The sequence below is a fragment of the Cydia strobilella genome, chromosome 12 (assembly GCF_947568885.1).
Source record: "Cydia strobilella chromosome 12, ilCydStro3.1, whole genome shotgun sequence".
NCBI classification, from domain to species: domain Eukaryota; kingdom Metazoa; phylum Arthropoda; class Insecta; order Lepidoptera; family Tortricidae; genus Cydia; species Cydia strobilella.
In genome coordinates, this window is record NC_086052.1 from 12643720 (window position 1) to 12658709 (window position 14990).

Consider the following 14990-nt stretch of genomic DNA (forward strand, 5'->3'; position numbering starts at 1 on the left):
ATATGCTGTCATTGATCCGTGGAACCCTTTATGAAGCTTTTATGTCATACTGACAATGAGATCGAATTAAACAAGAGCATTAGATTCCTATAGTTTGACCTTGCGTATAATACAAAATTACCTAAGCTACAGTGAAACCCAGTTTCATTTACATCCAAGAATGGAACAAACAGAATATTGATCGTTTTTCTTCATGACTTTATGTGTGTACAAACAGCTCTATCCAGCCCTATGAGGTGATGAGTAACTAATAATCATCTAGTTAGACTCCCAAATCAATAAGTAAGGAAGACAAACACGTTTTGATTCACATCGGCAGGTGACATCATGCAGTACTTTAGCTTGTGATTGAATTTACACTTCACTGTACTGTACTGTTTACTTGACAATTTTCCTGGAATCTAACTCATAGGCCAACAAATGGAAATTATGTTATGGCTCCTTTACACGATGGCCCAGCGTAGGCCAGTCCAAGGGACGCATTTATGCGTAAGAGGGAGCAAGTGATATTGATATCTCATTCCACCGCATAGCTGCGTCCCTTGGACTGGCCTACGCTGGGCCATCGTGTAGAGGAGATGATAGGAAAGCAATCAAAGGCCATATGAAATAAGTAAGTTAATATTCTTTATTGCACCAATGATTATACATTTTACATACATGTATAACTACAAAGAAATTTCAAAGGAAAATAGAACCAGGTAACAACAGGCGGTCTTATCGCTAAAAAGCAATATACATGTTATGTTATACCTAAGTAACTGTATTTTTATTTAGTTTTACAATACGTTACTCTTTTCAGAAAAACGTACTAGAGATCTCAAACAATAACTAATATATATTTATTAACACAAACACTTAAAAATTAAAAAAACTTATAAATAAAAAATTTCGCCTAAGTCGAATTCGATCGGTAGGGTGCCCAGAAGGTTGAACGCATTGCCCCGCTGGATAGCAATGCTGATCCGCTGGGCAAAATATTGGCCAGCCCTCTGGTCACCAGAAGCCTCTATGAGGCGCTTTGACAGCTCATAGAGGCGACGCGATATATTGATTTGATTTAATATTTATTAAATTATTTTTATGATAATATATATATATATATATTATATTTAGATATTTAGTTTATAATACATATGTTTATATAATACTGTTTTTTTTTTTCAGGTTACAAAAGATTGGTGTGATACGTAAATACGAGATGTCAAAATCAAGATGTTCATAACTACGATTGGCATTACCAAAAGGTAATATAAAATAATAAGTATTTTAATACTTGTGACTATAGACGTTATTTTCGAATAACAATTGACGGGTTTTGACTTGTATTTAATTTACTGCAATACTGAACTGTTTAGAGGTACTAAATATTTCTAGACCATTATATTTTAAAATGAATTAAAAATAGAAACAAAATTAAGTACCAAATTGTGGCTAACCTCTAGTTCTTAAATATTTTTGGTAGTTTAGTTTGGTGCATTGACTCCAGTTGAAGGTAGCATTTACTTGTATATTCAAATCAATTTTATTCTAATGTTCGTGTTGATGTATTGTAACAGCATACAAAATTGATCCGACTCGATCAGTCCCCACACGCGACGGGACTCCTAATGCGCGGCGACGGAAGCTCGCCTTATATAGGGTAGAGGTTAACGTTTTACATCTGTATTTCGAGGCAGCGTTCTCAGATTGTTTTGCAGTAAAACCCGCTTTAGAAAATTTTGAAGGGGACACTCAAAAACGCGTTTTAAGCAGATAAGCGTATACGCAAAAACAGTATTAAAACTAGTTTCGTATTAGACATCGTATTAGAAATCGTATTAAACATGATCGTTTGAAAACTTCTAGATGTCATATCGATATTTAACATATTTAAGTAGCGTTTTAGATCTATTTTGCACTTAATTAAGCGAAGTAAATGAGAGCTAGTTTGACACTTGATAAAATATGGATATTAATGTCTAATAGAGAACGGGTTTATACTGTTATGTAAACCGCCTAATAACCTCTCCTGGCTCCATTTAAATGACTGTGATTTTTATTAAAGCATACCTACCGCTGGCGTGCCGACCGCCACATTCGTTTACTAACATAATAACAATAACATTAAAAAACAACATAAAACAACAATATAAAATTTTATGCATAAAGCCCATATTAATACCATTGTCTATAATATGTATTAACAGTAAACTTGACAGACAGACAGACGGACGGACGGATAACAAAGTGATCCTATAAGTGTTCCGTTTTTGACTTTTGAGGTACGGATTACGGAACCCTAAAAAGTATCACACTACAATAATTCAACTAGGTACTTAGTCAACGACCAGGAGATTTCGCAAGCCGGTAGGCCCGGTAGGCCTGCGCTGGCGCCGAAGCTGAATCATCATTCCCGGATGCACATCTAATACATATTCATTCACAATTATAACCAAGGCTCTATAACGTAGGTACCTACGCACGAATTTTGACGGTAACTTTGGTACAATAACAGTACAGTGAATGGCAGGCATGCATGATTATAATGTTGAGATATATGACAATAATCGCTATAAAAATATATAGATCTATTAAAAATGCTTCGCCGATAAAATAGATATTAGAAAATGTGCTTCTTCACAATTTCACACTGATTGTTACTTTTTCATTACCTACGTACCTCCCTAGCGATTAAATCAATAACATAATAACAAAATGATTGGAGTTAGCAGAAGTATAGATTAAACGTACTTACTAATCTTACTATAAAGCTAAAAATTATGATTTCAGTAATTCAGTAGTTTGCTAAACTTTAGTTTTTAAATTTATATATGATGAATTAAAGTTTATTGGTAGGTACTATTGGTAGGTAGTCAATTTAATTAATCTCTGATATACAGTAGTATCCGCATATAATGACATCGAAGGGGTGACAAACACGTCTTACTTACTAAGCGGGCTCCAAAGGGTGCGCGACAGCGGCCACAGTTTCCGGCCGTCGTGGCAGGGAGATGGGACAGTGCACTAACTAGGCACTGGACCTCCCAACATCTTAGTTTAGGTACTAACATAGTAATTTAAGTATATTTGTAACTAACAAAATATGGATTGTAATATCGTCCGAAATAAATGATTTATTTATTTATTTTATTTTTTATTTATTTTTATATTTCATATAAAGCATAGTTGATTCTTATTAACCGACTTCAAGATTTCAAAGCAGGAGGTTCTCAATTCGGTTGTTTTTTTTGATTTTTTTTTTAAATGTTTGTTTACTACTCCATAACTCCGTCATTTCTGGACCGATTTTGAAAATTCTTTTTTTGATTGTAAGTATATACATACAGATTGGTCCCGTTTTTGTCAAAAAGCAGTTCTGATGATGGGATCCATGAGGAATCGAGGGAAATCCTCAAATGTTAAAGGATTATAAATGTTATACTATTTTCATCAACAAATCAAGCGCTTACATTTAAAAAAGTGACATTTGATGAAGTGGAACTGCTGATGATGATCAGAATGGAACTCTTCAATGACACATAGTTCACGTTTGGCGATTTGTTCTCTTCCTTATGGACCCAGACCTAAACTTGGACCCGGACTCGGACCCGGACCCGGGTCTGAATGTGGACCCCAACTCGGACCCGGACCCGGACCGAACTCTGACCCAAACTTGGACCCGGACAGCTGGACACGGACCCGGACTCTGATCCGGACCCAGACCCGGACCCGGAAATGTTACTAGAAAAGTGGGTTAGGTGGGTGGTTGGGTTTTGAACTGCGATTCTCACAGAACAGAACTGCTATCAGAAAAGTAGGTAAGGTTAGGTTAGAACTGCGACCCTTACAGAAACGAAATGCTACTAGAAAAGTGGGTGGTTTTACCTCCTTTTCTACATTATTAGGCAAAAGATGCTGTCTTTTTATTTCATTGTCTAGAATCTAAGAATGCACCATCAACAATAAGTGAACTTTCAGCGGCATCCCCCATTGAAGTCGATTTTTTTTTCTTAAAAATTATTTTTGTAAATTTTACCAAATTAATCTCAAATTCCTTTGTTAGAAATTAGTTTTATTAACCTTATACCAATTATCAACTTGTCACTGAGAATCAAAACTATTTAAAACAACTTACACGCCACGCACGCACCAAAGACGTAACCTTATACCAATTATCAACTTGTCACTGAGAATTTATTTTTCCAAACTAATCTCAAATTCCGTTGTTAGAGATGAGTTTTATTAACCTTATACCAATTATCAACTTGTCACTGAGAATCAAAACTATTTAAAACAACTTACACGCCACGCACGCACCAAAGACGTAATAATTTTATGTAAATATGATTTATATGAGTATAAGTATAAGCTATTTGTCAATATAAGAGAATTCATCATATTATCCGACTTTGTCACAAATAATTTTATATGAAAACCAAACTTCGCACAGCAAGTAATTACTTCATAGTAAGGGGTTGGTCAGTATAAGCGGAGTCATAATAAACGGATTCCAATGTATATAATTATTATAAATGCGAAAGCCACTCTGTCTGTCTGTTACGTCTTCTCACACTTAAACCGCTGTCCCTATTTTGATAAAATATATGTAGTACCTGTACAACAAACTATCTCCGTTTGTGTAAGAATATAAAGTTAATATCCATAAAGGGAAATAGGGACTACGTTTGTATGGAGAGAGGTTCTCGAGCGGTCGTCCACTTTCGTCTTATGGCTCCTCGATGGCCCAGCGCTGGACCAGCGAGATGGCCATGCGATTGTAATGGCTCCTCTACACGATGGCCCAGCGCGACTGCCATGCGATGGTTAAGAGCACGCACTATGGAATGGGCCACGTGTAGATGCGTACGCACCATGGCTGGCCCACTACCTTTGATGTGCGGACGAAAAACCGACACCGGTCATCCCATCGCCATCCGGCGCGCCATAAGCTATCCGACATCACTACCTTCTCTACACGCTGGTCCATCTTAGTGGGCCAGTATGATTGCCCATCGTGTAGAGCAGCCATTAAATAAGCGGATGATAAAAAGTGGCGGGAAATGTAATGGCGGACTAGGTGTTGTGGTGACGCGAACCGCGAACGTTCGTGTTCGGGTGAACGACACCTGACTCACGCGCGCTGAATATATTCTACATAACGCACCGCCTTGCTGGAGAAATATGCTTTTTTTTTATTCCTTCACACCTTCTACTTGCACGGTTATTTTCATTTAAACCTAATTGAAAAAAGGCAGGTGTGTAGGGAGTAGAATGGTTTTTAAATCCTTGTATTAACCTTATAAAGCTGTAAATAAGTACTTGCTTCAGTGGGAAATTAATTGTTCGACATCAACATCGACATCATGCACTAAGATGATTTTGTTCAGAGGTACTTAAACAGAACTTTTATATTCACACAACATTGTTGTTATAAAATTAGTCATTAAAACAACAACGTAGCATATGAGTATGAACATGAGCAAAATATTATAATATTATGCATATCTTTAACGGCATAATTTGCACTTTTAGAGCCTAGGTACTTTAGGTAGGTACTCAGAATTTGAAATAATATCGTCGATTACAGCTTCCGAGATATTACAGACTTTATAAAACCATGCAATTTGATGATTTTCTTTTTTGTTCATAATCGATATATGTAGGGTAAGACGGGGACAATTGAAACTGGTTATGTTTGAAACGAGTCAAATTTCTTGAAAATTACACTACCTATGCATGTGACTCAATACTCAGGCTAAGCGGTCATGCATTCTTAAATCCTGGATCAATAGAGCTCGAGCGCGCGAGCAACGCAGTAGTCTTGAGGAGCCGTTCAAAAATTTAGCGATACAAAGTGAAGGACATGTACTAACCTTTAATAATACAGGCACATACCCGGTTAAACATAAAGTGTTTCAAACGTCCCCGTCCTACTCTACAGATAGACGTTTAAAATAATAGTCTACGTTAAAAAAAAACATCTGAAAATCAACCAATTTTATATTATTTGACATGGAATTAAAACTCGGCTTCATTATAATTGCATTATAACTTACTGTAATAGTTTATTTTATAGTTGATAATATTGTTGATTTAATTTTACATTAAATCGTTTTTCAAATTTTTTTTATTAAAAAATGTAACAGTCATTATGTATTGAAAGTTATAATCATTATAAGCTAGATTACAGGAGTTCATGGACCAAAATAGCCAGAAAATATCCATCAATTTAAAGCAATGATTTCTTTTCCACTTCTTGACACCTTAACCTTTGGTACAATTTTTATGAAATTCTAAATTATCTGTGAAATGCAAACTAGAACAAGGTTTTAACACCCACAAACTTCAAAATGAAATATCTCAAAATAGTCCATTTTACATTTAAATTTTCACGTTTGTACTACATCCCGATATCAATAGGTAACTCAATACCGTAAACTGGGGTTACTTTGATTCGTGGGGTAACTGGGGTAACATAAATAATCGATTTTTAAACTATAAGGAATTTGTTTCTGAACGCTTTTATAATCTATTTCTGTTAAGCATACCAACCACATCATAAGTTCGCGTTCATAAATCAACTCCCTATTCCTCAAAAATCGATGATTAATGTTACCCCGCGAATCAAAGTAACCCCATTTAACGGTACCGACAAAAAGTTCTTTTAATTGAATAATGGCACATACAAATAAGTAAGTAAGATTAGTTATTGGAGTTATTACATGTCCTTATTTATAAAAAAAATAAGCAGCCGGCATATTACCCTTATAAAACTATGCATTTAATAAAACATTTGAACTAGCCTCTCATCATTTTCAAGATAAATATGTAAATTTATGTAGTGTCAAATATGCGAACGACTAGGTAAAATTTCATGTAACATCTTTTGAATTAGTCAGGCCAAAGTTTACTTAATAGCAGGAAGAAAGGAATTACAGGAAACTGTTCAAACAGGAAAATAAGGCAATCTTTTTGTCCGAGATAAGCACGAGAAAATACGAATTCTGAGTTCACTTTACGAGTTCAGACCGAACTATTTTATAAGTTATTGCGTGTGGGATAGCTACATGCCGACGCAATCCAAGAACAAATTGAGTTCAATATTTTATTACGCCTAAAATCAATGCAAAAAATCTCAAAGTTGGTTGCTAGATCCAGCCACTAATAATTGTGACGATGACGACCTCTAAACGAAAGCTGTGTAGCAGGTTTTGTCGACCTGTTCATGAGTCATGCTCACAGAACCAAGCCGCGTTTAGCGATACATTTCTATTAAATTATATGTATTTACTTACCGCTGGTATTAATAAATGCACCCGGTTTTTAGTAAATATTTTTATTGACTTCGTGGTGCTTTTCTATATTGCATAAAAATGTCAACTAGAATTTAATTTAAATAAAAATGCAGCGTTACGACTTACGACATAGTTGATAATTTTAACAAACAACAGATTTAAAATAATATATTTCATAAATTTCATTATTAGAGCTATTGACTTTATTCCCAATACCTTTACTACAATTTTCTTGCAATTCTGGAGGCTGATTCTTATGTAACAATTTACTAAGGTTTTGATCATGCTATGATATTTAGAACCTTGACTATCGCTCACGCTATATGGTGCGCGTGAAATAAATTCACAGTTGTGTCATGAAATGAAATCAAAGTGTTGAGCTAATCATATTGAAAATCGCATAGAAAAAAGTGAAAAATTGCTCACATTGCGGCAGTTACGAGTATCTCTTAGTGTGCTTAGAGTATATTTTCCATTATGACAGAATTTCAATGCCAAATATGGCATATAATAATGGCTTTTATTGTGCCACCCAAAATTCCTTTACAGTAAGAACTAATCCCTAACCTAAATTTTCCATCGAATAAATAATGAAGAAAAAAAAACATACAAAAATGAATCACGCATTACAGATAGATTGGCAGGTAAATTATTATCGTTCACAAATTAAATTGAAATTATATGTGACAGTATGGATAAAGGGTCCTTATGCTCGATATGGAGCTAAGCATGGATCCTAAATTAATGTTATACATATAAGCTACCCAATACAACAAAAAAACATGTCCCTACGTACGATACTTTTTTATATCGTTTATAGACGTTTCTGCTTAATACTATAAGTAATATTGTTTTATATTAATAAAATATTTGTGTTTCTGAATAAGGTCCGGCCAATCATTTGCATTTTTATCCCCTCCATATTGGGATGAACCTCTTGTCAGACCTCTCGCGTTTGATTAATGCCCCTTGATACTACCGACCACGGACAAAGGGATTGCAACTGCAATTATATGTTTTCACGGATGCGTGTCGGCGTCGGCGGTGGAAAAATACCATTTATCTGCCGTTCCTTACCGAAAAAAACTTTAATTTCGTGGTTCCGTTCTCGATTGTTTTCCCGTACTTACATAATTGATATGTATTTATTATATTACAAATACTGGTTTATGTTTAACTCATAGATGACGAGTGATGTATAGGAAATAGTACTAAAACCACGTCACGTGTTGTATAAATTGACACAGCAGTTAATGCTGCTACGTTAAATACCTTAACGACCTACTGTAGGTCTTTTAGGTATTTAACTTGTATATACTACAGTGGAATCTGTTTATTATGGGTGCGCCAAAGTTCACATAAAATTGCGACTTCGATTATTGGAAGTCCGAAAATGTTTGTTATATAATTTTATATCATAATGATCATTACTTATAACTTGTCTTTGCGCATAACTATCGTAACACCAAATCATTCATGTTAATAATGTCAATCATAATAAATATCTGTAATACTAATGTTAATTTTCATATATTCTTTTAATATAACGATTTTAAATAATAAAATTTTATATCATATTTATTTTTTAACATAACGATTTTAAGTAATAAAATTTTATATAATATTTATTTCAAACGTTACCTGGTTTTATTTATAAACTGTCAGGTATCTTGCATCCACACAACATTCAAGTGGCTATCAAAAAAGAAATACAATCCCAGAGTCGGGATAGGTACGACGACGAGCGAAGCGAGGAGGAGTGTTAGTTTTCTTGTGATCCTCAGAGCGGAAAAAGGAGCCCCGCGAAGCGGGGCTTCGTCGACTCCTTGGCGGGCCGAAATAGCTTAATAGGCTAGGTACATGAAAAATAAAAAAGTTGCGGGGACATGACTAATAAAAAATAATAATAATAATTAAATTAAATGGGGTATGAAATAATAACTTTACATGTAATTGGCTTTATTTATTACTTTTAATTTTCTAAAAATCGCTGTGTACGTTCCAATACACCCATACTTTATATGTTATGCTTTCAAATACTTATACAATTTAAGTTTATAATTAATAAGTTTATTATAAAAACCATTATGAGTCGTGACGAATAGTTGGAAATGACATTATGTTGTTAAAAAAATCTGCCTACAGATAATTATGAGCAATGATTTTGGTAATACAAATTTATATACAACAAATTTGTACGCAAAAAAATTATGACAAATTATTATTATGATCAAAAAGCGTTATTATGAAAAATAATATGACAAGTAATGTTATGTGAGCCAATATGGACCCGTTTATTATGACCCCGCTTACATGCTTACCAACCGCTTACTATGACGTAATTACTGTGCGAAGTTTGGTTTTCATGTAAAATTCTTTGTAACAAAGTCGGATAAGATGACTTCGCTTATAGTGACAAATCGCTTACTATAACATATTAATCCTATTTTCATGAAGTTATGACGGGTTACACTCACACATTCGCTGGTTTTCGTGGCCGTCCCCACGTAATCCTTGCAAATACGATTGGTGCGCGTGTGGCGTGTAAGTTATTTTAGTTTTGATTCTCAGCGACAAATTAATAATTGGTACAAAATTAATAAAACTCCTCTCTCATAAAGAATTTTGAGATTAATTTGGAGAACTTAATATAAATAAGAAGTTGATCAACTTTGTTTTATATGACATCCGCTTAGTATGACGTATTTGTCACTTCCCTTCGATGTCAATTTATGCGGATTCTACTGTATATCTATATAAAATTAATCTACTTCTTAAATGTAATAAATTTCTATCACAGCAAAGCTTGATAAAGTAAATTTTAATTTATCTTTCACTGATATGGAGAAACAAACGCGATAGATATTAAAACCTACTTTTTCCCATGTTGCTAAGGAAAAGTAATAATACAAATAGGTAACGAATTAATTATTTGTGTTATATCATTTAGGTATAATATGTGCCATTTTCAACCTAAAGGGTACTTATTGTCGGTTGTCAATAGGGCGCTATTTCCATATAGCTTCAATTCGAACAACTTTATCGACAAGCGACAATGTGGTACCTTTTAGTTGAAAACGTCACATATAATCAGGAGGATATATTTAGTAACAACATTTTCTCATTATGATAGAAAAACAATCGTATTAAGTACCTATTTATTTATAGTTTTGGTTCCCTGTACTATGCTACGGCGTAGCTGGGGCGTAGCAGCGCTACGGCGGCCGTAGGAATGCCCTTTAGATCGGCCCTACGAATGCTGTCCCAATAGGCATTATAGGCACTACGTTATCGCTGTGTTATAATTTTCTATACGTGTCCCCTTTTACTTTTTTATATTATAAAGGAGGTTATAAGCTGGCTGTCTACTAATTTCTCTCTCAATTGTTGCGCCGTTGTTACGTCATTATTAAGTTTATAATAATATTAATATTATATATATGGTTGTGTAAATATAAGTTCGCCTACATACACGCGAGTAAGATCGAGCTATGCTTATAAAATAAATCGTTAATATTTTACAAATTGCGCGCAGTACTTTAAGATTAAGTAATATTTATGTTTATAGAACTAATTCTTTCGATACGCGCGTGGGACTTCGATTAGCAAATGTTTTTAGACAGGACTGCATTGACCACTCAACCCACACTCGTAATGTTTTAAATATTACGATTAAAGGACATGTATGACTGTTTTATAAACTTATTCCAAGTTAGATCTCTTTTAGGTTCCACTAATATTGTTGTGACTGTCTGACTGAAATAAATAGGCGTCGCAAATTATGAAATGAAATAAATTTTGTTTAGAAACACATTTCCATATCGTCAGGTGACAACCAAAACATACTAATTGCATAAACTAAATACACAAAAATAAACCTTGTTTTCTTCCTAGTACGGTTCACCATGGCTCTGAATTTATGGTAGTAATTACTGAGTCTTGGTTGTTACCAGACGACATAAGATAAAAATAAAAATGTATTTGTTTAGAAAATATAATAGCTACAATTGAACTAAAAGATACATACAGAAATTCAATTTAAAACAATAAAGAAGTGAAGTTTATATTATCCTACATAAGTATTCTAACTTCAAAAGGCAGCTCCATTTCTTTTCAAGGCATGTTGTTCCGTAACTGTCATCGTATGGTGGCATATATGCAACTTTGACTAAAAATCGTTTTCAAATAATAAATGGAATACGTTCAAACGTCTTAGCAACCGCAATAAAATATTGAAGCGTTGTTTATTTTCCCTAAGGTTTGAAGGTGATTCAATCGTCGGTACTCGGTTCCACGAACCTGCAGCGATGACGCCTTGCATCCGCCATTTTGGTAATAAAATGGATAATTACTAGCACTCACGCGCTCAATTTTTCGCGCTCGAGGTAAAATTGCTCGGTGGATAAAACGAACGTTACCCAGCCATATTTAGGTATATTACATTTAAAAAAAGATGTATCAGTACGCTGTTGTGGTACGCACCGTACGCTGTCACCGTACCCAAGCTACGTGAAAAATATTATACCTAAACGATGTTCAGTATCAGTATCACTATCGCTATTGGTTATGGGATGGGCAGTGCAAGTTGTCGTACCTATAGTTTCTAGCAAATTCATCGTAAATTTTATTTATTTTGCATAGCAACTGCCATCTGTATTCAATAACAGACGATTTTTATCGAATCGCAAATATAGGTAATAGGTATATCCTAAAACCTCCTATTTACGGATTAAATTACTAACTTCCACTAGCCTATTCCTATTACAGTTTGGTTTGCATCACGCCGATAATAGGCAATTATTGGTCGGCGGGAAACTACATAACACATCGTTTTTACTGCCTCGACTATTCTTGGCTGCTCACGTGAGTGCCACTCGCCCAACCGTGGTATCCCGGCAAAACATGCACCAGACACTCCAGACAGTATCTTGTTACAATAGTTAATTATGTAATTAGAATGTACGTTAAACTTATTTTACCTCATTAAAGTTATATTGAATAATTTTCTGTCTGTCTACGACATGAATAGATGTTGTCACTAACCAATCTATAGTCACTGGCATTTATTACTAACTAAAATATATGCGCCTATATCGGTAATACAACCCTGTTTCCTTATTCCTAATGTAGTTGTTATGTCGTTATTTTGCCTCAGTCATCACAAGCAGACAACGCTCTGAATGAAAGGTCGTCACGCTGAAATCGCGCCGCTAGCGACGGCGACGCGAGCGCCATGCGGGCAATGCTCAGACGAGTGGTTCCCGCCAAAACGGGCGCAGGCTGTGGCGCGAAGGCTCGCGATTGGTCGACGACGCGGCGGCGGCGCGCGAGCAAGGCCGCCGGTTTTCCCGCGAACAATGCCAAATGGTGCATTTGTCAAGGTGAGTTCGTTCACCGCCGACGCGCGCGGGCGCCGCTGCCGACTATCGCTCACTCGTTCGCGTCGCGCCGATCGAAGGTCGACAGAAGGCAGCGGGCTCTTATCTCACCCGTTTTGCACTGAAGATACATTCATTAGCATCCACTCTTCACTACAGGTGAAACTTTAAATTATTAAAGCGTAATATAAATAGTTATTTACTTTAGTTCAGTGTAGTGTGGTTTTAAATTAATAGTGTTTTTTTTTGCCACAGGAAAACAGGTACGAGTATAAATAAAAGTGCGTTCTGATTATTAATGGCATTGCTATTTAGATACGTATGTAGTGAATTATTATAATAATTTTAATTTGATTTCGCTCAGCAAACACGATTTTATGCAACTTCCTCTGCCGACTCTACCAAATCTAGTTCATACCAACTCGAATCAAATTTTCTTTTTTTAAGTCACGAATACTTTTGTCATTTATTTCAGTACGTTAGGTATTATAGCATCTACCTACTGGTAGATGCTTTAATTTAATTTTCAATTTTAAAGTTTAATTTCGTAAATTTTTTATTATTATTATTTTCCGTGGGACTTAGTCAATCTGTGTAAGAATGTCCTATAATATTTATTTATTTTAATTAGTATAACACGCTCATTGCTCAATTCTTGTAATCCAACTTATCTTACGTATTTTTTTTCCTTAATGTTATTATGTCAAGCCACATGTGACGTCTACCTCATTGGGTAAGGATTGTACAAAGACTAAATATTTGGATGGATTTATTTACCTGCCAATAATATATTATCTATGTTTATAAGTACCTTTGGACATGGTCACTTTTTCTTTAGTGCATGTTATCTATTTCAGTTTGTGAAATATCATTATTTCATGGTCAGATTTTCTCAACGGTCTATCAAGGAATTTATAATTTCGCAGCACCAGTACCTAAGGAAATAATTGAAGGAAGTTATTTAAAATAAAAGGAATATATAATGATACTTACTACCTACATGTACGACAGGATTCTGAAGAAAGAAGAATTAAGGATTGAACAAAGAAAAAAGACGACCAGTATCAAGTGCTACGCCCGGATGAACTTCCCAGTTCGGCCGATGAACGGGTCGGTGGGATCTTCGTCCGTTTGTATCGCTTATACGTGTTTACTTCGTCACACTGCACCTGACAACTGTTTTACGAAAATATATCAAAGCATCAAGGGATTTGGAAAGGAGACAGTTACTTAAAACGATAAGTTCTTGTAGACAATCGCTATAAGTAAGCTAGTCTCCTGATTCGTCGACTGCACACGCGGAAAACAACACAGAAGACACAGCCGTCATTTATATTGGTCATACACCATCTACACCTATCAACTAAGTAAGAGTTTTGTACCCAGATATTATCTCTTAATCTACACCGTTTATTGTGGGTTTCTTAATAGAACTCCATAATTAAATAGTAGTGCAATGCATCTAATCTGTTTACGACTGTCTAGCCACCGAGGTATGTAGAACGTATAAAGTAGGTAAGTACTGTAATTTGATCTTTATGTTTTGTTTTAATGTAGTTGTAACGAGTTATTTCGATTGTAATAGAATCATAGAGTAACTTATACTAGAGCGGTACTGTCATAGTAAATTTTGTAACCCCAGTAAATTCACTGCCACCTGTCGACACACTTTAAAACTAAAAATAAATATTTATAAAAATACGATAAAATGTATTTAAATATGGATAAATTATTTTTTTATTTGCATTAATTATTTTTATGATTTTGACCCATGTTCTTTCACTGATATGCGTTAAAATTGTTAAATAATAAACGAAACCGTCAACGCCATCTATACGACAGTAGGCCAAAGCTAGTAGCGCCCTCTGAACGAGAATCATATTTTCTTGATTTTCGTGGCACGTTTTTTCCTTAGACTGTATCCATCTATTACGGAGTTATATCTATCTTTGAATAAAATTAATAAAGCTACTTGTATTTCCATACATTTTGTTTTTTTCCATTCCATTGTCGTCATACAATGAAAAAATATAACGGAATGGAGCATACCTACATCCTGGGCCACTGTATCTCCTATTAGGTTCGAAAAAGAAGTGATTCGTAGAAACAACAAATAAAAATTAAGAAAGTGTTATGTACAACTTCAAATACTACACTAAAATGGCTCAATGATTATGTTGTGTTCCTCTGTTTTGCTGCTAATTGCTTTTATCATTTTCCTCGGCTTTGTCCGTATAGAGTTTAACAGCATGTCCATATTGCAGTGGCTGATAACTCAATTTCCGACGGCTTACATCCAAACGTACATCCACACAAAAATAAAAGCATACAACTT